The 26,489-nt window shown below is 38.0% G+C and overlaps 1 protein-coding gene across 10 annotated transcripts in view; it reads right to left on the reverse strand.

Moving 5' to 3' along the window:
* RIMKLB (ribosomal modification protein rimK like family member B) overlaps positions 1–26,489 on the reverse strand; it is a 170,206-nt gene that overhangs the window by 25,068 nt on the left and 118,649 nt on the right. The window lies entirely within an intron of this gene.

Consider the following 26,489-nt stretch of genomic DNA (forward strand, 5'->3'; position numbering starts at 1 on the left):
CTTAATAAAATTAAAAAGAATCTCATAATCTGTTGAGAGACAGAAAAATGTCCACATACATAATACTATGTTTTTTAAAAAGCAAATCTTAGGGCACCTGGTGGCTCAGTTGGTAGAGTGTGCAACTCTTAATCACAAGGTTGGAGGTTCTAAAAAAAACAAAAAACAAAAAACAAAAACAAAAACAAAAAACAAGGTTGTGGGTTCTAGCCCCAAGCTAGGTCTAAAAGTTACTTGAAAATAAAATATTTAAAAAAATAAATAAAAGGAGAAGTTCCTTGGATTTTATCCATTACCATTCTATCTAAAGAGGTCCTAAATAATAAAGGAATAAGGTATCTGTATCTCCCCTTCTCCTCCCCACCCCTGCTCTCTCTTAAAATATATATATAATAAATAAATAAATATACAATACACTATTGTTAGTCACAGTCAACATGTTTAACATTGTATCTCTAGGATTATTTATCTTATAACTTGGAAGTCTGTAACGTTTGACCACCATCTCCCATTTCCCCACCCCACCACCCACCTCTGGCAACCACCAAACTACTCTCTGTACGTACGAGTTTGGCTTTTTTTGATTCCTCATATAAATAAGATCATATACAGTATCTGCTTTTCCTTGTCTGACTTACTTTTCTTAACATAGTACCCAGAAGGTCCATCCGTATTGTTACAAAAGGCAGGATTTCCTTCCTTTTAATGGTTGAATAATAATCAAATGTATGTACACAGATCATATAGTAATAGAAATGTTCCACTCTTAGTCTACACACCAACAATAGAAACCACCTATCTGCTGTCACCAGAAATCAGGAGCATGGGAGTACTTTACCCCAAAGTGCAGATCTGCATACTACATATGTGGGTATTACTGAGGATGGAAAGAAATTCAATACCTCTTGTATCAGAAACACTTTGTTATTTTAGACAAGCAGAAGGTGAACTACAGTTAGAAAGAAGGGCAGGTACAGATCAATGTGAGCCTAAAAAGGCAAAGCAACATCTCTCACAACTCTGCCGTGTTACTGACCTCTTAGGCACTCTTAGCAAATGGTACTAGTATATATGATGTACAGCTTATAAAACTGAAACACAAGAAATAACTCTTTGCTTAGATCCCTGTTATTCAGTACACACATGCACATGAATGTGTATAAAATTTCCTACACAGGCATCCCTGGGTGGCTCAGCGGTTTGGCGCCTGCCTTTGGCCCAGGGCGCGATCCTGGAGTCCCGGGATCGAGTCCCACGTTGGGCTCCCTGCATGGAGCCTGCTTCTCCCTCTGCCTGTGTCTCTGCCGCTCTCTCTCTCTCTATCATGAATAAATAAATAAATCTTTAAAAATTTCCTACACAATACCACCACTCACTGTAAAATAGGTAGTGCAGTTGAATGTGCTTACCACTCTTTTGTTTTTGACTCCGCTTCCTCAAATACACACACACACATTTTTTTGCATATCTTAAACCTCACTTTGTGAAACTGGTTCAGATTTTACATTTCAGATTAAGCGCATGATCAAGCATTAACAGTCAATAATAAGTTAACCTCAGAAAAGCAATGGGCAGGATTTTTATTCTTGTATTTTTGAGGTAAGAAATTTATTTTATAGGAGCACTTGGGTGACTCAGTTAAGCGCCCAACTCTTGATCTCAGCTCAGGTCTTGACCTCAGGGTCATGAATTTGGGACCTACACTGGGCTCCATACTGGGAGTGGAGCCTACTTTAAAAAAAAAAGTATTAGGTAGAAACAAGTGTTGGTGAGGATGTTAAGAAAAAATCCTCTTGCACTGTCCATGGGAATACAAATTAGTCCAACCATTTTGGAAAATAATATGGAGGTTCCTCAAATAATTAAAAATAGAATCACCCTTCTCAAAATTATACTGAGTATTTACCCAAAAATACAAAAACACTAACCAAAAGGGAAACATGCACCCTTGTGTTTATTGTAGCACTATTTACAATAGCTGAACTATGAAAGCAGCCCAGGTGTCCACTAATAGATGAATGGCTAAAGAAGATATGGCATGTGTGTGTGTGTGTGTGTGTGTGTGTGTATATATATATATAATGGGATATTATTCAGCCATAAAAAAGAATGAAATCTTGCTATTTGTAATGACATGGATGGAGCTAGAATATTATGCTAAGTGAAATATGCCAGTCAGAGAAAGACAAATACCATATGATCGATCTCTTACATGGAACTTAAAAAACAAAACAGATAAGCAAAGGAAAGAGACAGAGGGACAAACCAAAGAACAGAATCAACTCTGGAGATCAAATTTATGGCTACCAGAGGGGTGGGGGGAGGGATGGGAAAAAAAGAGAATGGAGATTAAGAAGTACACTTATGATGAAAAATAAAATGATTTTTAATGTGTATTATGAACTAAAAGCCTACTGCTATTATTAATGCAGAGTCAGAAGGTGCTATGGGCTGATTATTCTCCATGTTGAAAGATCCCTTTGGGATATAAACAATCTCCTTGGGGCAGCCTGAGTGGCTCAGTGGTTTAGCGCTGCCTTCAGCCCAGGGCCTGGTCCTGGAGACCCAGGATCGAGTCCCACGTCGGGTTCCCTGCATGGAGCCTGCTTCTCCCTCTGCCTGTGTCTCTGCCTTTCCCTCTCTCTCTCTGTCTCATGAATACATAAATAAAATTTTTTTAAAAATCTCCTTGCCAATAATTAAGGTAGAGAATCTCTTATGTAGCCCTACTGTAACCTTGTGCTTTATGAGAGTAGAATTTGGCCACACCACTAAAAATACTAGTGTTTTTGTCCTCAGTAAACAAGAAACGAACAAACAAACAAAAAGAAAAAAACAGGTTCCTTGCTGATATTTTTTCCCTCCATTTGCTATTGTTCCAGAGGATCCTTCAAGATTTCTGAGATATTTAGAGCTTACAGAATTGTAAGAATGTTATTTATTTATTTATTTATTTATTTATTGTAGCTCTTAAATGTTTTATCTTTAAAAAGGGGGGGAACTGAAAGAATTTTAACTGAAAGTTTCAATTGAAGGTACTATTGTACACAATTAAAAACCCACACAATCTCTGTTCCATAGATCAAGGAAGCACTCAAAGACTACTGGAGATGTGTCACTGAAACAGGAGACAATATGGAGGGGTTCCCATTAGCCAAATTTTGGATGATTTGACCATCAAAAAGGCCAATTAACTGATAACACACTTAATGCAAAAAAAGTTCATGAATTCATAATTATAGAGACAGGGCAATTAAAAAAAAAAAAAAGCCTCATCTGCTATCACTGAAAGGACTACAACATAATTCCTTATTCTAAAAACCAGTAAATAATGAGGAAAAAATTACATTTATCCTACCATTTCAGCAGGAACTACAGTTTACCAGGAAAAGGTGGGAAAAGCTCTTCCTTAGAGACAAATGCCAATTAAAATAGAAGAATAACTAAAGTTGAAATATAATCATTTTGTAAAGCCCAATGCAGTAAGTGATTCAAGCAAGGATCAAAGATGTTAAAAGCATTAAGGAAGAAAAAAAGCATTAAGAAAAGGTTGATGGGATATTTGTATAATGCCAAAATATCTGATTTGCTAAGCCAAAAGTAAAAACAGGTTTTTGTAACAGACCGACTATATTACCCTGGGATCAAAGTTAGCATCACTACCAGTGGGACACAGACGATCATTTTGTGCCTCCTGGTTGAATATACTATTAAGTAACTACCACCACCTAGGCAGCAATTTTTTGCTCAAAATGTATAACCTGTATCTAAGCATACCAATTCACTAGCAACTTCAGAAGGCAGACACCACAAGGAAACTCTTAGACAAACAAAGAATGAGACATTTAAGATAACTGTTCCGATTACTTCAAAAAGTTGATGTCACTGAAGAAGGGAGTTCTAGAGTTAGGAAGACTAAGTAGACGTTACATCCAAATATCCTTGCATGAACACTTTTACAAAGAAAGCCTGATCTGAAAAGAATAACGGAAAGATATTTTAGAATTAACTGTGAAAATCTGACTCTAGTATTTATTAGATGACATTAAAGAATTATTCATTTCTTAAGATATGCTAATGGTATTAAATTCTATAGGACAGTGTCTATTTTTTGGCTACAGATATTGAAGAATTTAGGGGTAACACGAAAACAGGTACAGCTACTTGTCATGAAAGACTAATAACTCTCAAAAAGCTGTGTGTAATGTATATAAGGAGAAAGAGATATAAAACAAAAGCTTATTACTGAACACTCCATATAGACAGCAAGAATATAGCTATCCATAATTCTATTCTTTTAACTTATATATTCACTCAAAATTTTATTTTATTTACTCAAAATTTTAAATACAAAGTGCGGGTAGGGTGGGGGCAGAAACCAAGACATATCAAATTCACCCAAAGAAAACTGATGTTGGTCATTCCTATTTCTAAATCTCCAGGGTTTGCTGCTGAGCTTTTTCTCTTTTGTTTTTTAATGGTTTCTCATCCTTTCACGAACACTAAAACCCCATTTACTTTCTACCACTACCCTACTTCCCCTGCCATTTATGTTGTGTTACTTAACACAATAAAATTATTAGTTCATATCTTGGAAGAAGCGAGAAGGAAAACCTAAAACACAGAATAACTTGCTAAAGGTAATCTGAACCAAATCTAGGTCCAGAAATGTTTTTTTCCCAGAGTTCTAGCTAGAAAAAGCAAGTTGGAGAAAGAAGGAAGGAAGGAAGGAAGGAAGGAAGGAAGGAAGGAAGGAAGGAAGGAAGGAAGGAAGGAAGGAAGGAAGGAAGGAAGGAAGGAAGGAAGGAAGGAAGGAAGGAAGGAAGGAAGGAAGGAAGGAAGGAAAAAGAAAGAAAAGAAAGAAAAGAAAAGAAAAGAAAAGAAAAGAAAAGAAAAGAAAAGAAAAAAGAAAAAAAAAGAAAAGAAAGAAAAGAAATGAAAAGAAAAAAGAAAAGAAAAGAGCAACAAGTTGGCAGTATAAGAGATTAACAACTTTGAGCTCCATATTCACCCCAGCTAAATTCAAGTAACAAAATTATGTTGTTTAGGTCAATAGTTCAGGAAACTGATCCATTACTTAACCAACAAAACTATTAAAAATTTACCAAAAAGTGGTATTCCCCACATTCTAAAATCTCAAGCATCTTATCACCAAAAAAAAGACCAAATAATTCTGAACATTAAGATACTCCATCACTATAAACCTATTTTCCAATTGTTCAGACAGAACTAATGCCTACCATTAAATGCAAAGTGCAAATCTGTCTTCATGTATATCTAACACATAAGAAATGTCCTCCTAAACTTTTTTTTTTTTTTTAATTACTGTCTTGTTTCCCTTACTAGGTTCCAAACTAATCAAAATCAAGTATTTTTGATAGGACAATCAGATAATGGGTATTTATGTACTAAAGGACTATAAGGTTTCTAATAAGGGTATGTAAGAATTCAAACAGCTAATAATTATGAAATACCTAAAACAAGTATAAAATTAAGAATCCACAGGTGCCAGTACACCTGGGTGGCTCAGCAGTTGAGTGTCTGCCTTCGGCTCAGGGCAGGGGTCCTGAGGGTCCTAGGATTGGGTCCCATGTCAGACTCCCCTTGGGAAGCCTGCTTCTCCCTCTGCCTATGTCTCTGCCTCTCTCATGAATAGATGAAATCGAAAAAAAAGAGAAAGAAAAGAAAAGAGAAAAGAAAAGGAAAAAGAAGAATCCATAGGTGCCTGGGTGGCTCAGTCAGTGGGTGTGTGCCTGAGGTCATGATCCTCAGGATCAAGATCCTAGGGATTGGGATTGAGCCCCAAATTGGGCTCTCCCTGCTCAGCAGAGAGTCTGCTTCTCCCTCTCCCTCTGCCCCTCCCCCTGCTCATGCAGGCAAGTGATCTAATAAGTAAAATCTTTAAAAAAAAAATTAAAAGAATCCTTTCTCATCAGAATATATATGATGCCTTTCCTATCTGCTTAGTTGCTTCCTAACAGGATATATATTGTTTCCTATCAAAATAGCTTTCTTTAGCCCTCCTCAACAATCCTTTTTCCCTCCAATTTGTTTCCAAGTCTTAGCTAGTAATCCCAGGTAAAAACAAAATTATTTTCTTCAAAGGTAAGCCTCTTTGGATATGATAAGGAACCAATAAAATTCCTTTCCAGATCCCTCATCAGTGGCATAGAGAGAAAGAAAAGGAAGACAACTATAACAGTGTACCTCATTATCACTGAGCACTGCTACACTGCAGCTGACAGTCATGTGTTTAAAAAAAAAGGGAGAGAAAATGGGTGAATTGTTTGGTGGTCTTTTTTTTTTTTTTTTTTCTTAAATTGAATTAAAGTTTTAAAAAAGAAAGAAGATGGGATGCCTGGGTGGCTCATCGGTTAAGTGTCTCAGGGAGGGATCAGGGAGGCTCAGGGAGGGATCCTGGGGTCCCAAGATCCAGTTCTGCATTGGGCTCCCTGCATGGAACCTGCTTCTCCCTCTGCCTGTGTCTCTGCCTCTCTCTTTCTGTTTCTCATAAATAAATAAATAAAATCAGAAAGAAAGAAGAAAGAAAGAAAGAAAGAAAGAAAGAAAGAAAGAAAGAAAGAAAGAAAGAAAGAAAGAAAGAAAGAAAGAAAGAGGAAGAGGGAAAGCAGGTAAACAAGCAATCAGATTATCACTGTCCATTTTATAAAAGCATCTTTATTGAAGGTAGTGATTGATTGGCTACTTTACCAAGTACCTTTACCAAAGAATCCGAGGTCAATATAACCAACTCTACCCCAAAAATTGGTAGAAAGGAAACATCAATTAAACAAATGTGATGTCACTAACTAAAATAATTCATCTCCTAACAAAAAAAATTAAATTATTCATTTCCTTCAAATTTTACAAATGCCAACATTCAAGCTCTAATGGCTTGAGAGTACATTCTCATCAGCATTTCCATGGATAGTTTTTAAAAAAATTATCTAGGAGAAATACTTACTAAAATTGATAAATAAGAAAACAAAATGCCTTTAAGGGCCTCTTCCATTTATGTATTCCTTCTTTTATATATATTCAAAAACATTTGCTGAACACCCTCTTTAAGACACTGAGCTTTGGGATAAAATTCTAACCCCACTTGAGAGTTTTTAAGGATGAAGACAAGAGGGAAAAAATGCATGTAAAGTACCTAATAAATGACTGGCATACAGTAAGTGCTTAATAATTGTTAGTGGCTATCAATTACCCTCAGTTTACAATGCTGGGGAGGGTAGGTTGATGGCACAAATGGTATCTATTAATAGCAATAAAACTTGTTTATCTCTTTTGTTCCCCAGTCCCAATCAAAACTATATCTAATATTTTTAATATTTTACGTACAAGAACTATTAGAGACAAGATATACTTCTATTTTGCTAATTTAGCATGAAAACCTTTTATAAAGTTTTTTCCTTTACTATTACCCTAATTTAAAAATTACAAGTTGAAATACTATATCTAACCTAATTATTTTATTCCCCCCACCCCCACCCCAATAGCAAGATTTCCTGAAATGGTAAGAGAAGCTGTACAGGACATGGGTGGGTAAATGTATAATTCAAGTCACTGTTAATGAAGCCAGACATAAATGAACTGCAGCTGCAGAAGAAAGGAGACAGGCAGCAAAGCTTCCTTGTGATGTAGGCAAAGCCCCCTCTGTCCGCTTTTAAAAGGGCAAACTTCTTTGTAACAGTGGCTCCAGGATAAAGAAAAATATTTCTATTAATCTGTTTTACCAATATTTTGGAAATCAATAGCAGCTTACACAACTAATGATAACTAGAACTTTCTAAATTCAGATATATATAAGTAAAAACAAATATAAATACGTATTTATATAAATATTTATATAATCTTAAAAATAAGTTAAAGGTTATGGAATAATTAATAACAAAAGGAGGGGAACTATATCAAACTCTTGAATACTGAATGTTCCCAGGAAAACTATAGGGAATGTAGGAGATTAAGGCTTTTCCCTCAAATATTTTTGTTTAGATCCCCAAATAGCAAGGGATAATGGTGAGGGAATAGCAAAGGCAAAAAGAGACAGATCTATTGCAAGGTCTTCGCTGGCATGCCTGTAACAATAACCCTTCATCTGATTCAAACCTACTTCAGCCACTTGCCCACTGTGTAAGCTCAGACAAATTAACTTCTCTGTGACTCAAGTTCCTCATCTGTAAAATGGGAACACTAAGAATAGTTCCTTTATAGAGTTGTGCTGAGGATTAGGTTGGTCTACATTAGTGAAAAAGTACCCAGCACATAATATGCACTTTAATCATCACTGTCACCCACCATTCCCTCCTGCAGCTGGGAAATGAATAAAGCAGAAAGTAAATTCCCTGAGAGTAGGAATCTTCTTAACAGCTAATGTCTACCAGCACTATTTGGCATACAGTAAATGCTCAATTATTATATATTGAAATTTAAACTTATCTCCCAGTTTTCAAGAAGCATCAAAAGGGATTTAAAGCCAGGTATGAGTCTGAAGCTATACTGCCTAAACAAAATTGTCCCTTATAAATTGTTTTAGAAGGGATGCCTAGGTGGCTCAGCGATTGAGCGTCTGCCTTTGGCCCAGGGCGTCATCCTGATCCTGAGATTGAGTCCCACATCGGGCTCCCTGCATGGAGCCTGCTTCTGCCTCTGCCTGTGTCTCTGCCTCTTTCTGTTTGTCTCTCGTGAATAAATAAAGAAAATAAAATCTTAAAAAAAAAATGTGTTAGAAAAACTAGCAAACTCAAAAAGACCAACAAGAAATCATGTTAACATCTAAAAAATGCAAGGTAAGTAGAAGGAAAAAAAAATTAAGAGAACAGAAATTAATTGAATACAAAGCAAACATCAATAAAAAATACAACCAAATTTAAATTTTGTGGGGGCCCCTCACCCAAAATAAAAAATGTGTTAAGTCCCTAGCAAGACTGCTATAGAGGAAGGAAAAAAAGGGGAACAAATAAAGTTGAGAATAAAACGGGAGCTTCACCATATACCCTGTGGTCATTAAAAAGATAATGATTTTGTTAACAACACATCTGAAAACTTAGATAAAATGTACAAAAATTCCTAGAAAAATACAATGTACCAAAACTGTAAAAAGAAATCTAAAACAGGGACGCCTGGGTGGCTCAGCGGTTAAGCATCTGCCTTTGGCTCAGGGCTGATCCCGGAGTCCCAAGATCAAGTCCCACATCGGACTCCCTGCATGGAGCCTGCTTCTCCTTCTGCCTATGTCTTGGCATCTCTCTCTCTCTCTCTATCTCTGTCTCTCATGAATAAATAAATTAAAAACAAACACTGTCCAGCCCTTTTTGTGAGGCCAAACAACTTAGCAGAAAAGGACAGTGACAAGTTCACAAAAGGAAAGTTACAAGCCAATCTCCTTCATAAATATTAATATAAAAATCTTCAAATATTAACAAATTAAACCCACCACTGTAATAACAATAAAAATCATAAGCAAGTTAGGTTTATTCTAAAATTTTTAGGTTGGTTTAACTTGTAAAAACCAATCATGTAATTTGCAATAGGTAAAAATATGTTTAACCATTCAGTAGATGTATGAACACTGATAAAATGCAACAAGCATTCAGGATTTTAAAAAATCTTTTGGCATACTCATAGAAGGAAATTTCCTTAATCTGATAAAGGATATCTTAAAAATCCTACGACAACATCATTCTTACTGGTTTAATGTTGAAAGCTTTCCTCTGAGATCAAGAGTAAGACTAGAATGTTCACTGTAACTATTTAATCCAATATGGTCCCAAAGGTCCTGCCCTGTGCTGTCAAGAAAAGGAAGTGAGATATAAGGATTGGAAATGAAGTATAAAATTGTTATTACTTGTATATGATACAATTTTAAAAGCAATCAAAAATATCATAAATTATCGAAGTGAGTTATTTGCCCGTCAATATCATTTTTTAAAGATGTATTTATTCATGAGAGATACAGAGAGAGAGAGGCAGAGACACAGGCAGAGGGAGAAGCAAGCTACCCAGGGAGCCAGATGCAGGACTCATTCCCGGGACTCCAGGACCATGTCCTGGGTCAAAGGCAGGCACCAAACCACTGAGCCACCCAGGGATTCCCCACCTGTCAATATTAATAAACTCAACCAGCAATGAATTAGAAAAAAAAAAAACTTTTATTGTTATCATTTACAATAGCAGCAGATGTATAAAATTCATAGGATTAAGTACATCTAACAAAAGATGTACAAGTTCTCTGGGAATAAAAATCACAAAATTTCATAGAAACATTAAAGACAATGAGAGAGAACAAGTATAAGAGCACATGCAAATTCTTCCATATTGGAAGGTTCAATAGAATGAGTCATCTCTTCCAAAACTGATCTATATTTAAAAAAAAATTCCTAGGGACACCTGGATGGCTCAGTGATTGAGCGTCTGCCTTTGGCTCAGGGCACGATCCCAGGCCAGGCTCTTAGGATCGAGTTCCACATCGGGCTCCCCTTAGGGAGCCTGCTTCTCCCTCTGCCTGTGTCTCTGCCTCTGTGTTTCTCATGAATAAATAAATAAAATCTTTTAAAAATAAAAAATAAAGGACAGCCCCGGTGGCTCAGAGGTTTAGCGTTGCCTTCAGCCCAGGGCATGATCCTGGAGACCCGGGATCGAGTTCCGCATCGGGTTCCCTTCATGGAGCCTGCTTCTCCCTCTGCCTGTGTCTCTTCCCCCCTCTCTCTTCTCGTGTCTCTCATGAATAAATATTAAATAAATAAATAAATAAATAAATAAATAAAAATAAATATATAAATAACAAAAATTTTAAAAATCCTAATAAAAATTCCAAGTGTTCTGAAATGTGTGGAACTTGTGAGCTCATTATAAAATTTATGAATACAGATGCCAGTGGGGGGACACCTGGGGTGGCTCAGTAGTTGAGTATCTGCTTTCAGCTCAGGGCGTGATCCTGGAATCCCAGGATCAAGTCCCACATCAGGCTCCTTGCAGGGAGCCTGCTTCTCCTTCTGCTAGGTCTCTGCCTCTCTCTCTGTGTTTCTCATGCATAAATAAGTAAAATCTTTTAAAAAATCAATAAGATATACAGGTGCCTGGGTGGCATAGTTGGTTAAGCGTCCAACTCTGGTTTTCTGCTCAGGACTTTATTTCAGAGACCTGAGATAGAGCCCCACATCTGGCTCTATGCTCAGTGTGCAGTTCTGCTTGAGATTCTCTCTCCTTCCCCCCTCTGCCCCTCCTGTTCATGTTCTCTCTCCCTAAAATAAATAAATCTTAAAAAAAAAAGATACTCAACCTTATTATTATTACTACACTGGGATACAAAATCACAACTAGACACCATTTATACCCACTAAAACAGCTAAAACCAAACTGACCATAAACAACTTTTGAGGAGTACGTTGTTTAAGAAGAAACACTTCTTTGACCACAGAAAATTTCCTTTTCTTTCTGGTAAAACGTATTTGCCAAAAAGATCTGCAGCAAATGGGAGTTTTTTTTATTGGAACAAACTCAAAATACTCCTTTTAAGATCAAGCAAGATGGGCAGCCTGGCTGGCTCAGCGGTATAGCGCCACCTTCAGCCCAGGGCATGATCCTAGAGACCCAGAATCGAGTCCCACATCAGGTTCCCTGCATGGGGCCTGCTTCTCCCTCTGCCTGTGTCTCTGCCTCTCTTTCTCTCTCTCTCCTCTCTGCGTATTCTCATGAATAAATAAATAAAATCTAAAAAAAAAAAAAAAAAAAAAGATCAAGCAGAAGAAAACTGTGCTCACCATCATCATTTTTATTCAACATTGTATTAGAGGTTCTACTTAATCCAGTAAACTAAGAAAAATAAGAGGCAAAGAAACTAGAAAACTGTCATCTTTTGCAGATATTATTTGCATAAGATATCCTATATAGAATCAAATGGAGGAAACAACGAAGAGACAGAAGACTATTTATAGTATACCACTTTATATGTAGGAAAAGGGAAGAAATACAAATATATTCCAAAATCGGAAGACAGACTGCCAGATTCTAAATCTTGGCTCCTCCATCTACCGCTTTATGATGTAGGTCAAAAAACATTTAACCAATCTAGGATTCTATTTTCTTATTTGTAAAACAAACAATAACAGTACCAACCTCATGCGATTATTGCCAGGATTAAATGAGTTGATATTTGTAATAACGTTTGAATATTGTTAAGTGTTTGTAACAGAAATATAACTTTATAATTTGAATTCTTTTTTTAAAAAAAGGGATTTTATTTATTTATTCATGAGAGAGAGAGGCAGAGACTTAGGCAGAGAGAGAAGCAGGATCCATGCAGGGAGTCCGATGTAGGACTTGATTCTGCGGGACTTGATTCTGGGACTCCAGGATTATGCCCTGGGCTAAAGGCAGACACTTAACCACTGAGCCACTCAGGTGTCCCTATAATTTGAATTCTAAGACCTCAGACTAATAACATTCTTTGCCTAACTCAGTTGAGTAACTAAATTCACTACTACTCTGGTTCTCTGGTGACTTGTCACTTGGGTACCTCTCACAGAATAGTCTTCTAGAATCAGATCACCTAATTTCACAACTACCGAAAGTACTGTGCAAAAGGGGCACCTGGCTCATGAGTTCAAGTCCCACATGGGATGTAGAGCATACTTAAAATAAATAATTAGGGATCCCTGGGTGGCGCAGCGGTTTAGCGCCTGCCTTTGGCCGAGGGCGCGATCCTGGAGACCCTGGATCGAATCCCACATCGGGCTCCCAGTGCATGGAGCCTGCTTCTCCCTCTGCCTATGTCTCTGCCTCTCTCTCTCTCTCTCTCTCTCTGTGTGTGACTCTCATAAATAAATAAAAATTAAAAAAAAAAACAAAAAAAATAAATAATTAATTTTTAAAGTTATTTGCATAAACATTAGAAAATTATGTTTTCTTGTTCCTAATTAATAATAGTACCATTTAATGAATGTTTACTATATGTAAGATGCCAAGCAGGGAATTTTTTACACATCTCAAGTAGTCCTGAGCACAACATTGTGGAGTAGGCCTTTTAATTTTTATTCCTCCTTGTTGGAAAGAGAATTTACCAACAGATTTAATTTCTCAGTAAGTAGATAAAACCAGACAACCAGTCTGACCAACTGCAAAAGGTTTAATAACTAGAACAGCCAGGACAATTAGATCTAGCTAGCTCTAAAGCCCAATCTCTATTTTTATGTCACATGAATTCCCTCCAAATCTCTAGCTGTGCTAATTTCCTAAGCAGCATGACAGCTGGAAGACTCTTCAGTAATGTACTCTTAATGGCTAAGTTGGACATATAGGCCCAGATACTAGAAAGCTCCTGAATTTTATTATTTGCTTTGAAAAAAGAACTGAGATTTGAACTCCTCATTCTAGAAGGTCCAAATTTGATTTTTTTGTCCTGTCCATGCCAACTAATCAGTTCTCTGAAGGTCTACCATCTGCAATAAGCTCTCTGGAATTAATTTCTGAATTGGTTAAGGTTATATGATTTATAACCAACTAAAATATCTCTAGTTAAGTTGAGCAAGAAAAAAATTAATGGATGGATATAGGATTGTACTTAGCACTAAAAAGAACGATGACAAAAACCGGCGAAGAAAAAAGACTAGGGCCATTCTGGGAATCTAGGACCAAGAAACAACCCAGAATCTCTAGGTTCCACATCAACATCATTAAATAATAAACATTCTCCCATCCTTGAGTCAAACTGCTAGAATTCAAAGGGAAGAGAAGGCGCCTGTGTAGCTCTGTCACTTGAGCACCCAACTCTTGATTTTGGCTCAGGTCATGATCTCACAGTTGTGAGATGGAGCCCAGAGTCAGGCTCCACACTCAGTGCAGACTCTGCTTGAGATTCTCTCCCTCTCTCTCTCTGTCCCTACCCCCACTTGCACTTTCTCCTTCACTAAAATAAAAAAAAATCTTTTTTTTTTTAAAGATTTTATTTATTCATGAGACACAGAGAGAGAGAGAGGGATGCAGAGACACAGGCAGAGGGAGAAGCAGGCTCCATGCAGGGAACCCGACGCGGGACTCAATCCCACGTCTCCAGGATCACGCCCTGGGCCGAAGGCAGGCACCAAACTGCTGAGCCATCCAGGGATCCCCTAAAATAAAAAAATCTTAAAACAACAACAGAAAAAAAAAAAACAGGAAAAGAGACAAAGACTTCCAACCTACGGCCTAGCTTGACTATCAAGGGGCAGGGCACTGATGACCAACAGTCTCACCAAGACTGCACAATATGGAAGAGGGGATTTCTCAAAATGAAATCCAGGTGCTGTTAGTTAAAAGGCAGGACAGGGGAATGGGGGCATAGATACCGAAGGCCAAGACTAAAAGCCAAGAACTGAATTATCAACTTTATCTACCTTTTATGCAGTCCACACTATTTAATAATATTTGTTAGGACAGTTTTGGTTAACTTTAATGACTATATTTTGGGGGCATAGACCAGAGATAATCAAGGTCTTTATCGCTAAAATTATCCAAAATCATTACCAAGAAATTATTTTGACATGGCATCTATAATTAAGAACCTACTCTTTTTATTTGCAAGAATATCACATTTCCTAATTTTTTTTTAAAGATTTTATTTATTTATTCATGATAGACATAGGGGGAGAGAGAGGCAGAAACACAGGCAGAGGGAGAAGCAGGCTCCATGCAGGGAGCCCGATGTGGGACTTGATCCTGGGACCCCAGGATCGCGCCCCGGGCCAAAGGCAGGCACTAAACCGCTGCGCCACCCAGGATCCCTCACATTTCCTAATTTATCTCATTTCTTGTCTATAAATTATCATTGTAACTTGTATTCATATGAACATACATTTTATATTCATACCTTAATTTATAATATTCAACATTGTATATAAAAACTACAGCCATTTCCATGAGCAATTTGATCCCTATATGAGAAAAAGTTTAAAGCATTATAGGTACAACTAATCCAATTGTTTCACTTTCCTGAACTACTTTGGAATCGGATACGCAATTGCTCTGATAAACTGGTATAGGCACTCAGTACTGCAGAAAACATAAAATTTGATTCAAGTATCTCACTGGGGAATTAATAAAAATGCAGACCAATTTAGCATGGAGACTAAGTATAATCAAAGCTCCCAACTATTGTGATAATCGGGGGAAAGAGCCTGAGTTCATAAAAGAAATTTCTTCCTGATGACTGAAATTGTTAAAGGTTTTTCCTTTGAATACTCAACTTATTTTCTGACTTAAGGAAATACTCAACTGTAAATCTCACTGTCCAGCTGGGTTTGGAATCACAGTCCAAGTTCCTAAAAGATTAAGCAGAAAAGTGACTCAACCAGGGCCATTTGTCATCTAATTAACATTAAAATGCAAACAATCACACTGGAGAGCATACTGGAAAAGGACACAGTAGTATCAATTTCTGGAGGACAGTTGGGCAGTGAACAGTGACTCCTCTTCTAGAACTATGTAAAAGCAATGCATATACTTTTCCTCTCACTGTACACCTGGGTAACACCTACTTATCCTTCAGGTTTTAGTGTCACTTCTTTAAAGAGGCCTTTTCTAACCTCTCAGTCTAAATTAGATTCCATTGGGGTACCTAGCTGGCTTAGTTGGTAGAGCATGTGACTCTTGATCTCAGAGTTGTGGGTTCAAGCCCCATGCTAAGCATAGAGATTACTTAATAAAAAATCCTAAAAAGAAATAAAAGTAGATTCCATGGGTTTCATTTGATTCTATTGAGTCCATAGATTCCATTTGATTTTCAAATCACACTGTATTTTTCTTTTATACCACTTAGTATGTAATCATTTCTTTGACTTTTGTATAATGTCCATGTTTCCCACTTACCTTAAAGAAGTCATAAACCAGTTATTAGAACATGTCTTTAAAAAAAAAAAAAAAAAAAAAAAAACATGTCTTTTTGCTAAACTCTGTGTCTCCAGTACCTAAAATATCTTGGCACACAAGTGACACTCACTGATAAGCAAAAAGGTTTAAAGAAGAGTATATATGCTTTAATTCATTTATATGTGTGTTTAGCAGTGATCATTTTATGGATGATAAAATTTCAAATGATATTTAATTTTATATTTCAGTACTATGTGTGTCACTTTGTAATTAGTAAAATTATAAAGCTATTCGTGTTTTTAAAAAGAGAAAAAAAACAAGATATATATGCCTAGTGCTATACTTTGTATGTAGTACTGCTCTCAAATTATTCCCTTCTCTTTCCTTCGCAATTAACTAAGAGGAAACTTCTAGGGGAATATTTAAGGAAAATGTTGAAAATAAATTAAAATGTTTCAATTACTTACGTGTTATTTGGGGATAGGTTTATCTACTAATGTAACAATGGGAAAAAAATACCAAAGAGTGAGGATTGGCCCAATAAATTAGGAGCAGCTAAGGTCTCATTGACAGTAACTGCTTCAACTAATCAAATCATCAACTATCATAAGAGAACTCTAACATTAAACGGGAAGGGGGGAGGGGAGGGACACAGCAACAAATTGTATGCCTATATTAAAAGTAGGCAATTTGTAAATCTAGAAATTAAAACCAAAACACCAAAGTAATACGGTATATGTAAAAGCAAACTGATTTCTTCTTACAAACTCATTTTTAAAAAGAAAAAAACAGACTCAAATTTCCAGACTCAACATCTCTTCAGAAACAATGTGTGAAAAGGAGATTACAGATTATTTCAGGTATGAAATGAGTTTTGGAAAACAAAAATTGAGTTCTTGCCAATCTCTTCCGAAATAAGACAACAAAGGTCTTCACAGGTAAAGTATAAAATCAGAGGATCCCAGCAAAGGTTATAATTGCATATACTCTCTCTTTAGAAAAATGGTTCCATACCGTATGTCCTTTTCTCCAACATCATAATTTTCCTTAACAATGTCATACTTTATCAAGTAGATATTTCAGTATGTATCTCAAAGGAATTCTTAGGTACATAAATATTTCTTAACTAGAACACAAAAAGCACTAACCAAAAAAAGTAGAAATATAATAACCTAAGTAAAATTGGCAACTTTTACCCACCAAAAGATTCCATTAACAGAATGAAAAGCCAACCAGTGAAAGAAAATATTCACAATATGTATAACCAATAAGAGATTTATTCCCAAAATTAAATATAAAACAACACAACAACAACAACAACAACAAACAGAACCACAATAAAAAATGACAACAGAGAGGTGTCTTGGTGGCTCAGTCAGTTAGTTGCCTGCCTTCAAGTCAGGTCATAATCCTGGGTCCTGAAATTGGGCCCAACATCAGGCTCCCTGCTCAGCCAAGAGTCTGCTTCTTCCTCTCCCTTTGCCTCTCCCCTCTTCACATGTACTCATGCACACTCTCAAATAAATAAATAAATTCTTCTGGAGTAGGGTGTACCAGGAATCTGTCTCCCACCCCTAGACATTTATTGCACTGGCAAAATCTGTCAGATATAACTGTTTTAGAACCCCAAAAGTCTGTTGAAGGATTCTAACTTTCAGGAAATGACTACAATGGAAAATTCAGCAAATTTTGATCAATTTCACCCTCTAAGCATAGTAGCACTATCCATCTCCCACCCTTAACGCACAACTGTGCACCTGTTCCTGAGGCAGCTGACATAGCTTGCAGAAGCCAAAATTCACTAAAAAGATCCTGTCCTGCAAATATTAGAGATCTCTCCTCTGATGCTGGTTGTAGCTTCTGATCACAGAGTTGCAGACAAAGAACCAATAGCCATTATTGTTGTACTACCCCCACCTACTGTTACAAGCCCCTCCCTGTCCAGGTGAAGTGACTTTCAAGGGTTTGTTTCTTCAGAGAACACTGAGTGGCGCAGCGGTTTAGCCCCTGCCTTTGGCCCAGGGCGCGATCCTGGAGACCCAGGATCGAATCCCACATCGGGCTCCCTGCATGGAGGCTGTTTCTCCCTCTGCCTGTGTCTCTGCCTCTCTCTCTCTCTCTGTGTGTGACTATCATAAATAAATAAAAATTTTTTTAAAAAGGGATTTGTTTCTTCAAATATCCTCTCTGCTTCCCTATGTCTTATCCTTTTTCCCCTTTCAGGAACCAGACATGAAAGACTAGGACTACAGCAATAAACAATTGCACATATGGGAAAAATTACAAAATGACTGTGCACAACTAAGTAAAGATTTATAAAGTCCTGACAAGACATTAAATTTACAGCCCAGGCTAATCCCCAGGACATGGAAGAGCCTGTAACAATTAAAAAAAAAAAAAAAAAAGGTAAAAAACACAAACCCTGGGGAAGGACAGGAATCTAACTCCCAGAGTTACATTATTAGATTCAAATATGCAATATTCAACAAAAACTCACAAGGCATACAAAGAAACAGGGAAGTATAGCCATTCAAAGGAATAATAAATCAATAGAAACAGTTCCTGAAAAAGTACTAATACCACATATATTAGACAAGGATGTTAAAACAACTGTCTCAATGATAGTAAAAGAACTAAAGAAACATGAGAAGAAAATCAAGAAAACCATGAGTGAAACAAATAGAAATATAGACAAAAAAAAAAGAACACAGACACCAAGGAGTAATTGTAGAGCTGAAAATGAAAAGTCCAATAACAGATGTGAAAAATTCTCCACACAGATACAAAGGCAGATCTGAGCAGACAGAAAAAAGAATCACTAAACTTGAAGAGACATGTATTGTAGGAGTCCCAGAAGTAAGGTAGAGAACCAGAGAGTGAATGGGATGGGGAATAGGAGGGAAAGAAAAGGGCAGAGAGAGTATCTGAGGAAATAATGGCTGAAAACATCAAGAATTTGATGAAAGACATGAATAGAAACATCCAAGTACCTTAACAATCTCCAAGTAAAATGAACTCAGATTCATGCTGAGGATGCACTACAATCAAACCTTTTTTTTTTCTAAAAAAAAAAAAAACAAAACTCTTATTCATTTAAGAGAGAGAGCAGAAGGAGTGAGAACAGGAGGAGGGGGGGAGAATCAGAGGGAGAGAGAGAAGGAGACTCCCTGATGAGCAGGGAGCCCAATGCGGGACTTGATCCCAGGACCCATGACTGAGCTGAAGCTAGACGCTTAACCAAATGAGCCACCCAGGCAACCCAATAATCAACTTTTAAAACCCAAGACAAAGAATCTTAAATGAAGAAAGAAGCAAATCATCACATACTAAGGATCTTCAATGGAATTATCAGCAGATTTCTCATTAGAAATACTGGAGGCCAAAAGATCAGGGGCCAAAATATTCACAGTGCAAAAATAAAAATCAACCAAAAATCTTATATCCAACAAAACTGTCATTCAAAATTGAGGGAGAAATTAAGACATTCCCAGAAAAATAGAAGTTGAAAAAGTAAATGACCACTAGACCTGTCCTGCAATAAACATTCAAAGAAGTCCTGCCAAGGTGAAGTGAAAGGATACTAGACATTAACTCAAAATCAGACAAATAAAGATCTCAATAAAGGTAAATACATGTGCAATTTAAAAAGCTAGTATTATTGTGACAACAGTCTAACCATACTTTTTGTTTCTACATGACAATGGCAATTAACACATTTAAAAAAAAAAATAAAGTCATTAATGTGAAAAGTCACTGGTTGTTAACTCCCAATTCCTGTTTCCTACAAACTTAGGATACTAATGCATTTTAAAAGATTATTTATGGGCAGCCTGGGTGGCTCAGCGATTTAGCACCGCCTTCAGCCCAGGGCATGATCTTGGAGACCCGTATCCCACGTCAGGCTCCCTGCATGGAGCCTGCTTCTCCTTCTGCCTGTGTCTCTGCCTCTCTGTGTGTGTGTGTGTGTCTGTCATGAATAAATAAAATCTGGGGATCCCTGGGTGGCCCAGCAGTTTAGCGCCACCTTCAGCCCGGGACGTGGTCCTGGAGACCTGGGATCGAGTCCCACATCGGGCTCCCTGTGTGGAGCCTGCTTCTCCCTCTGCCTATGTCTCTGCTTCTCTCTGTGTGTGTCTCTCATGAATAAATAAATAAAATCTTAAATAAATAAATAAATAAATAAAATCTTTAAAAAATAAAAGATAAAAGATGTTTTTTGAAACAAAATGTATAAAGATATATAATTTTGTGACACTAACAAATAAAAGAAAGACAAAGCTATAATGGAGTAGACGGTTTGGAGATTTATCTGCGAGAGACAGAGTGAGCATATAAGAGGGGAGGGGCTGAGGGAGGGAGAGAATATGAAGCTGACTCCGAGAATGAAGCCTGACATAAGGCTCAATCTCACAACCCAGTCATAATCAGAGCATGATGCCTAACCAATTGAGCCACCTAGGAACTCTTAAAAACATTTTTTTTAGTGAAGTATATTTCACATACAATGTTCCATTAGTTTCAATTGTACTAGATCTTTGTTTCCTTAGGGTCATTTCTGGATATTTATTTTGGTTCTCTGATTATACCATGTTTCTCTCTATGTGTTATCATTTTTTATTGGTATTTCAACATTTGAAAAAACAACCATCATTCTCAATCTCTATGGATTGCCTTCGTATAGAGCACTTCCAAACTCTTTTGGGGGTTGGGTGGCAGAGAGAGTCATTTTTCTTTCTAAAGGTTTTGTTTATTCATGAAAGACACAAGAGAGAGGCAGAGACACAGGCAGAGGGAGAAGCAGGCTCCACACAAGGAGCCTGACATGGGACTCAATCCCGGGATTCCAGGGTCACGCCCTGAGCCAAAGGCAGACACCAACCATTGAGCCACCCAAGCGTCCCAGCAGAGAGAATCTTAAGCAGCTCCATGCTCAGCATGGATCTCACAACCCTGAGATCATGACCTGAGCTGAAATCAAGAGTCTGACACTTAACTGATGGGGCAACCCAGGTACCCCTCAAGTAGATCAATATTGATATTATAGAACTCTCAGAAGGAAAAGAGCAAGACAAAAAGGCAGAAAATTTATTTGACAAAATAATGACTGAAAAGTACCCCAATCTGGGAAAAGAAATGGATATTCAAGTAGGATGAACCTAAAGAGACTCACAGTGAGGCTCAAAATCAAGCTAAAAAGTCAAAGACAGGGGCACATGCCTGGCACAGTCAGTTAAGTGTCCAACTCTTGGTTCTGGCTCAGGTGCTCATTTCAGGGTTGTAAGATTGAGCCAATATCAGGTTCTAAACTCAGCAGAGTCTGCTTAACACACTCTCTTACTCTCCCTCTCTCTGCCCATCCCCCAGTGCACTCCCTCTCTGAAATAAACAAATCTTTCTTTAAAAAAGAAAGTCAGGGGATCCCTGGGTGGCTCAGCAGTTTGGCGCCTGCCTTTGGCCCAGGGCGCGATCCTGGAGACCCGGGATCGAATCCCACATCGGGCTCCAGGTGCATGGAGCCTGCTTCTCCCTCTGCCTGTGTCTCTGCCTCTCTCTCTCTCTATCATAAATAAAAAAACTAAAAAAAAAAACTTTAAAAAAAAAAAAAGAAAAAAAAAAAAAAAGAAAGTCAAAGACCAAAAATTTGGAATCAGAAAGAGGAGGTGGGTGGGTGGCTCAGTTGGTTAAGGATCTGCCTTGGGCTCAGATCATTATCCTTGGGTCTTGGGATCAAGCCCCACGTCAGGCTCCCTGCTCAGTGGAAAGTCAGCTTCTCCTGCTTCTGCTCGCTCTCTTTCTCTCTCTCTCTCTCAAATAAATAAAATCTTACAAAAGGAAAGCAATCTATCCTAAACAAAGGAGCTCCCATAACAGTATTAAAACATTTCTCAATAGAAATCACACAGGTGGGTATCCCTGGATTGCTCAGTGGTTTGGTGCCTGCCTTCAGCCTGGGGCATGATCCTGGAGATCCGGGATCAAGTCCCACATTGGGCTCCCTGCATGGAGCCTGTTTCCCTCTTTGCCTGTGTCTCTGCCTCTCTCTCTCTGTGCCTCTCATGAATAAATAAATAAAATCTTAAAAAAAAAAAAAGAATCACACAGGCCAGAATAGTAAGATCCATATTCAAAGAGCTGAAATAAAAAGTAACAATCAAGAACAATATATCCAGCAAAACTGTCCTTCAATGGACGCTAGGGTGGCTCAGTGGTTGAGCATCTGCCTTTGGCTCAGGTTGTGATCCCAGAGTTCTGGGATTGAGTCCTGCATCAGGATCCCCATGGGGAGTCAAATTCTCCCTCTACCTATGTCTCTGCCCCTCTCTCTGTCTCTCATGAATAAATTTTTTTTTTAAATCTTTCAAATAAAATTGGCCTTCAAAAATGGAGAAATAAAGATTTTTCCCAGATAAAAAAAACCTAAGGAGTTCCTCACCAATAGTCTGGCCATAAAAGAAATGCTAAAGAGAGTCCAGGTTGAAAAAGAATGTTATAGGGCAGGGGTTGTGGCTCACTCCATCAGTGGAGCATGCAACTCTTGATCTCAGAGTTGTAAATTCAAGGCCCACATTGGGAGCAGAGATTACTTAAAAATAAAATCTTAAAAAAAAGAATGCTATGGGACCCCTGGGTGGTTCAGCGGTTGAGTGTCTGTCTTTGGCTCAGGGCATGATCCTAGGGTCCTGGGATCAAGTCCCACATCGGGCCCCTGCATGGAACCTACTTCTCCCTCTGTCTTTGTCTCTGTCCCTCTCTGTGTTTCTTGTGAATAATAAAATTAGGAAAAAAAAAAAAAGGGATCCCTAGGTGGCGCAGCAGTTTGGTGCCTGCCTTTGGCCCAGGGCGCGATTCTGGAGACCCAGGATCGAATCCCACATCGGGCTCCCGGTGCATGGAGCCTGCTTCTCCCTCTGCCTATGTCTCTGCCTCTCTCTCTCTGTGACTATCATAAATAAATAAAAATTAAAATAAAAAAAAAAAGGAATGCTAGAAGGCAACACAAAGGCATAAAAAATAAAGCTTTTGGATAAAGGTAAATATATAAATACGAACAGAAGCCTAAAATAGTGCATAAATCAGTGTTATTGCTGGTATAGCATTTAAATGTTAAAAGCATAAAGAATCACCTGGCTGGATCAGTCAGAATAGCATGCAAATTTTGATCTTAGAGTCCTGAGTTCAAGCCCCATATTGGGCCTAGAGCTTATTTTAAAGTTATAAAAAACTGCCAGCGGTTTAGCACCACCTTCAGAGTTTGGGGTGTGATCCTGGAAACCTGGGATGGAGTCCCACATCAGGCTCCCTGCATGGAGCCTATTTCTCCCTCTGCCTGTGTCTCTGCCTCTCTCTCTCTCTGTGTCAGTCATGAATAAATAAAATCTTTAAAAAATAAATAAATAAAATAAAATATAAATATAAAAAACTTAAGGAGAAATTTATAAGGGTAGATTTTACATATGAATAAATTTATCATCTAAAATAGATTAAAATTATACAATGTATTATGTAATCTTCACAGTAATGCACTGCAACAAATTAACAAGACACAAAGGAAGGTAACAAAAGAGGAAAAGGGAGACAAAATGGGTTTATGACATATAGAAAATAAAACAGAAACAATAAGTCTTGCTCCTTCAGTAATCACATTAAAAGTAAATGGAAGAGGGGTGACTGGGTGTCTCAGTTGAATAAGCATCCAACTTGTGGTTTCAGCTCAGGTCATGGTCTTGTAGGCCATGAGGTCAAGCTCTGTCTCCCTCTCTGCACTCAGTAGGGACAGTCCTCTGGAGATTCTCCTTCTCTGCCCCTCCCTTTGTGCCTAAAAAAAAATATTTTTTTAAAGATACAGAGGCGGGGCACTTGGGTGGCTCAGTGGTTGAGCGCCTGATCCCAGAGTCCTGGGATCAAGTGCTCCCCTCAGGGAACCTGTTTCTCCCTCTGCCTATGTCTCTGCCTTTCTCTGTCTCTCCTGAATAAGTAAAATAAATAAATAAATAAAATCCTTTTTATTTAAAAATAAATAAAGATACAGAAGAACAAAATGAACCAAAAAACAAGATCCACCTATACAGTATCAAAAAGAGACTCACTTTAGATGTAAGGACACTCAAAGCCTGAAAGTGAAAGGCTGAGAAAAGATACTCTGTGCAAATGGTTATTAGCAAGAGAGTAGATGTGGCCCTACTTATGAGACAAAACAGGCTTTCAGAGGAAAAACTGTCACAAGAGATAATCATCATTATAATGATGAGTCAATTCACCGGGAAGCTATAACAATTATAAATATGCATGCACCTAATATAGCACCCACATATATGAAACAGTGAGAGACCACAAAGAGAAATAGACACTAATACTAAATCATGAAACACCCTACTTTTAATAATGGATAGAGTAAACAGAGAGAAAAATCTAAAAAGGAAACAAAATAACTAGAAAATAATACAGACCAAAGGGACCTAACAAATTTAAAAATACTGTTATAATACCAAGTTATCTTTTCAAGTTTCAATGAAATGAAACTAGAAATTAACAAAAGGAAACAGACTTTACAAATATCTGGAAATTAGAAAATAATACTTTTTTTTGAGGGCGGGGAAGGGCAGAGGGAGAGGGAGAGAGAATCTATTTTTTTTTTTTTTGGTGGGGGGAGAGAGAATCTTTTTTTTTTTTTTTTTAATATTTTTTCTTTATTTATTTATGATAGTCACACAGGGAGAGAGAGAGAGAGAGGCAGAGACACAGGCAGAGGGAGAAGCAGGCTCCATGCACCGGGAGCCCGACGTGGGATTCGATCCCGGGTCTCCAGGATCGCGCCCTGGGCCAAAGGCAGGCGCCAAACCGCTGCGCCACCCAGGGATCAAGGGAGAGAGAATCTTAAGTAGGTTCGTTGCCCAGCACTGAGCCCGACACAGGGCTTGATCTCACAACCCTAAGATCAGGACCTGAGCTGAAACCAATAGTTGCCTGCTTAACGGACTGAGCCACGAAGGCACCTCGAAATAACACACTCATAAACAAGCAAGACAAAAGAAGTCACAAGGGAAATTACAAAATATCTTAAGATAGGGGAATCCCTGGGCAGCTCAGCAGTTTGGCGCCTGCCTTCGGCCCAGGGCGTAATCCTGGAGTCCCGGAATCAAGTCCCACATTGGGTTCCCCACACGGAGCCTGCTTCTCCCTCTGCCTCTCTCTGTCTCTCATGAATAAATAAATAAAATCTTAAAAAAAAAAAAAGAAAGAAAGAAAATATCTTAAGATAAAAGTGAAACACAGCATACCAAAACTCATGGGATGTAGTGAAAACACTGTTTAGAGGGAAGGGAAGAGCTATAAACATGCACATCAAAAAATGCACGTTAAAAAAAAATAAATCTCGGGCAGCCCCGGTGGCCCAGAGGTTTAGCGCCGCCTGCAGCCTGGGGTGTGATCCTGGAGACCCGGGGTCAAGTCCCACATCGGGCTTCCTGCGTGGACCCTGCTTCTCCCTCTGCCTGTGTCTCTGCCTCTCTCTCGCTCTCTCTGAATGAATAATTAAAAAAAAAAAAAAAAAGGATAAATCTCAAATCAACAACCTAACACCATGAACAAGAGGAAAAAGAACAAAACCCACAATTAACAGAAGAGAGAAATAAAGATTAAAACACAAATAACGAAACAGAAAAGAGAAAAAAAAATCAAGACCCAGATTTTTGGAAAGATCAACAAATTGGCAAACCTTCAGTTAGACTAAGAAAAAAAGAGGACTTCGGGCACTTGGGTGGTTCAGGGGTTGAGCATCTGCCTTTGGCCCGGGTCGCAGTCCCGGAGCCCTGGGATCAAGTCCCGCATCGGGGTCCCCCATCGGGAGCCTATTTCTCTCTCTGCCCGTGTCTCTGCTTTTTTGGGTCTCTCATGAATAAATAAAATCTTTAAAAAAAAAAGAGAGGACTTAAATAAAAATTAGAAATGAAGTGAGATGTTACAATGGATATCACAGAAATAAAAGGGATTCTAAGAGACAACTATGAACAAATATGTAAACAAATTGGATAACTTAGAAAAAATGGGTAAATTCCTAGCAATATACAACCTAGTAAGACTGAATCATTAAGAAATAAAAATTCAGAACAGATATATTTAACCAGTAATCCAAAATCTCCAAACAAGGAAATGCATAGCATCAGATGTTTTCACTGGTAAATTCTACCAAACATTTAAGAACAATTAACACCAACCCATCTTAAACTCTCCCAAACGTATGTTGTCATTCTTCTTAGGTAGTATGCAGGAATGGGATAGATCCTATGGTAATTCTACATTTAACCTTTAAAGGAACTGCCAAACTGTTTCCCAAAGGGACTGTACCACTTTATTTTTTTTTTTTAATTTTTATTTATTTATTATAGTCACAGAGAGAGAGAGAGAGGCAGAGACACAGGCAGAGGGAGAAGCAGGCTCCATGCACCGGGAGCCCGACGTGGGATTCGATCCCGGGTCTCCAGGATCGCGCCCTGGGCCAAAGGCAGGCGCCAAACCGCTGCGCCACCCAGGGATCCCTTTTTTTTTTTTTTTTAATTTTTATTTATTTATTATAGTCACAGAGAGAGAGAGAGAGGCAGAGACACAGGCAAGGACTGTACCACTTTATATTCCATTTAGCAATA

This window comes from Canis aureus, chromosome 25 (assembly GCF_053574225.1).
Source record: "Canis aureus isolate CA01 chromosome 25, VMU_Caureus_v.1.0, whole genome shotgun sequence".
Taxonomy (NCBI): domain Eukaryota; kingdom Metazoa; phylum Chordata; class Mammalia; order Carnivora; family Canidae; genus Canis; species Canis aureus.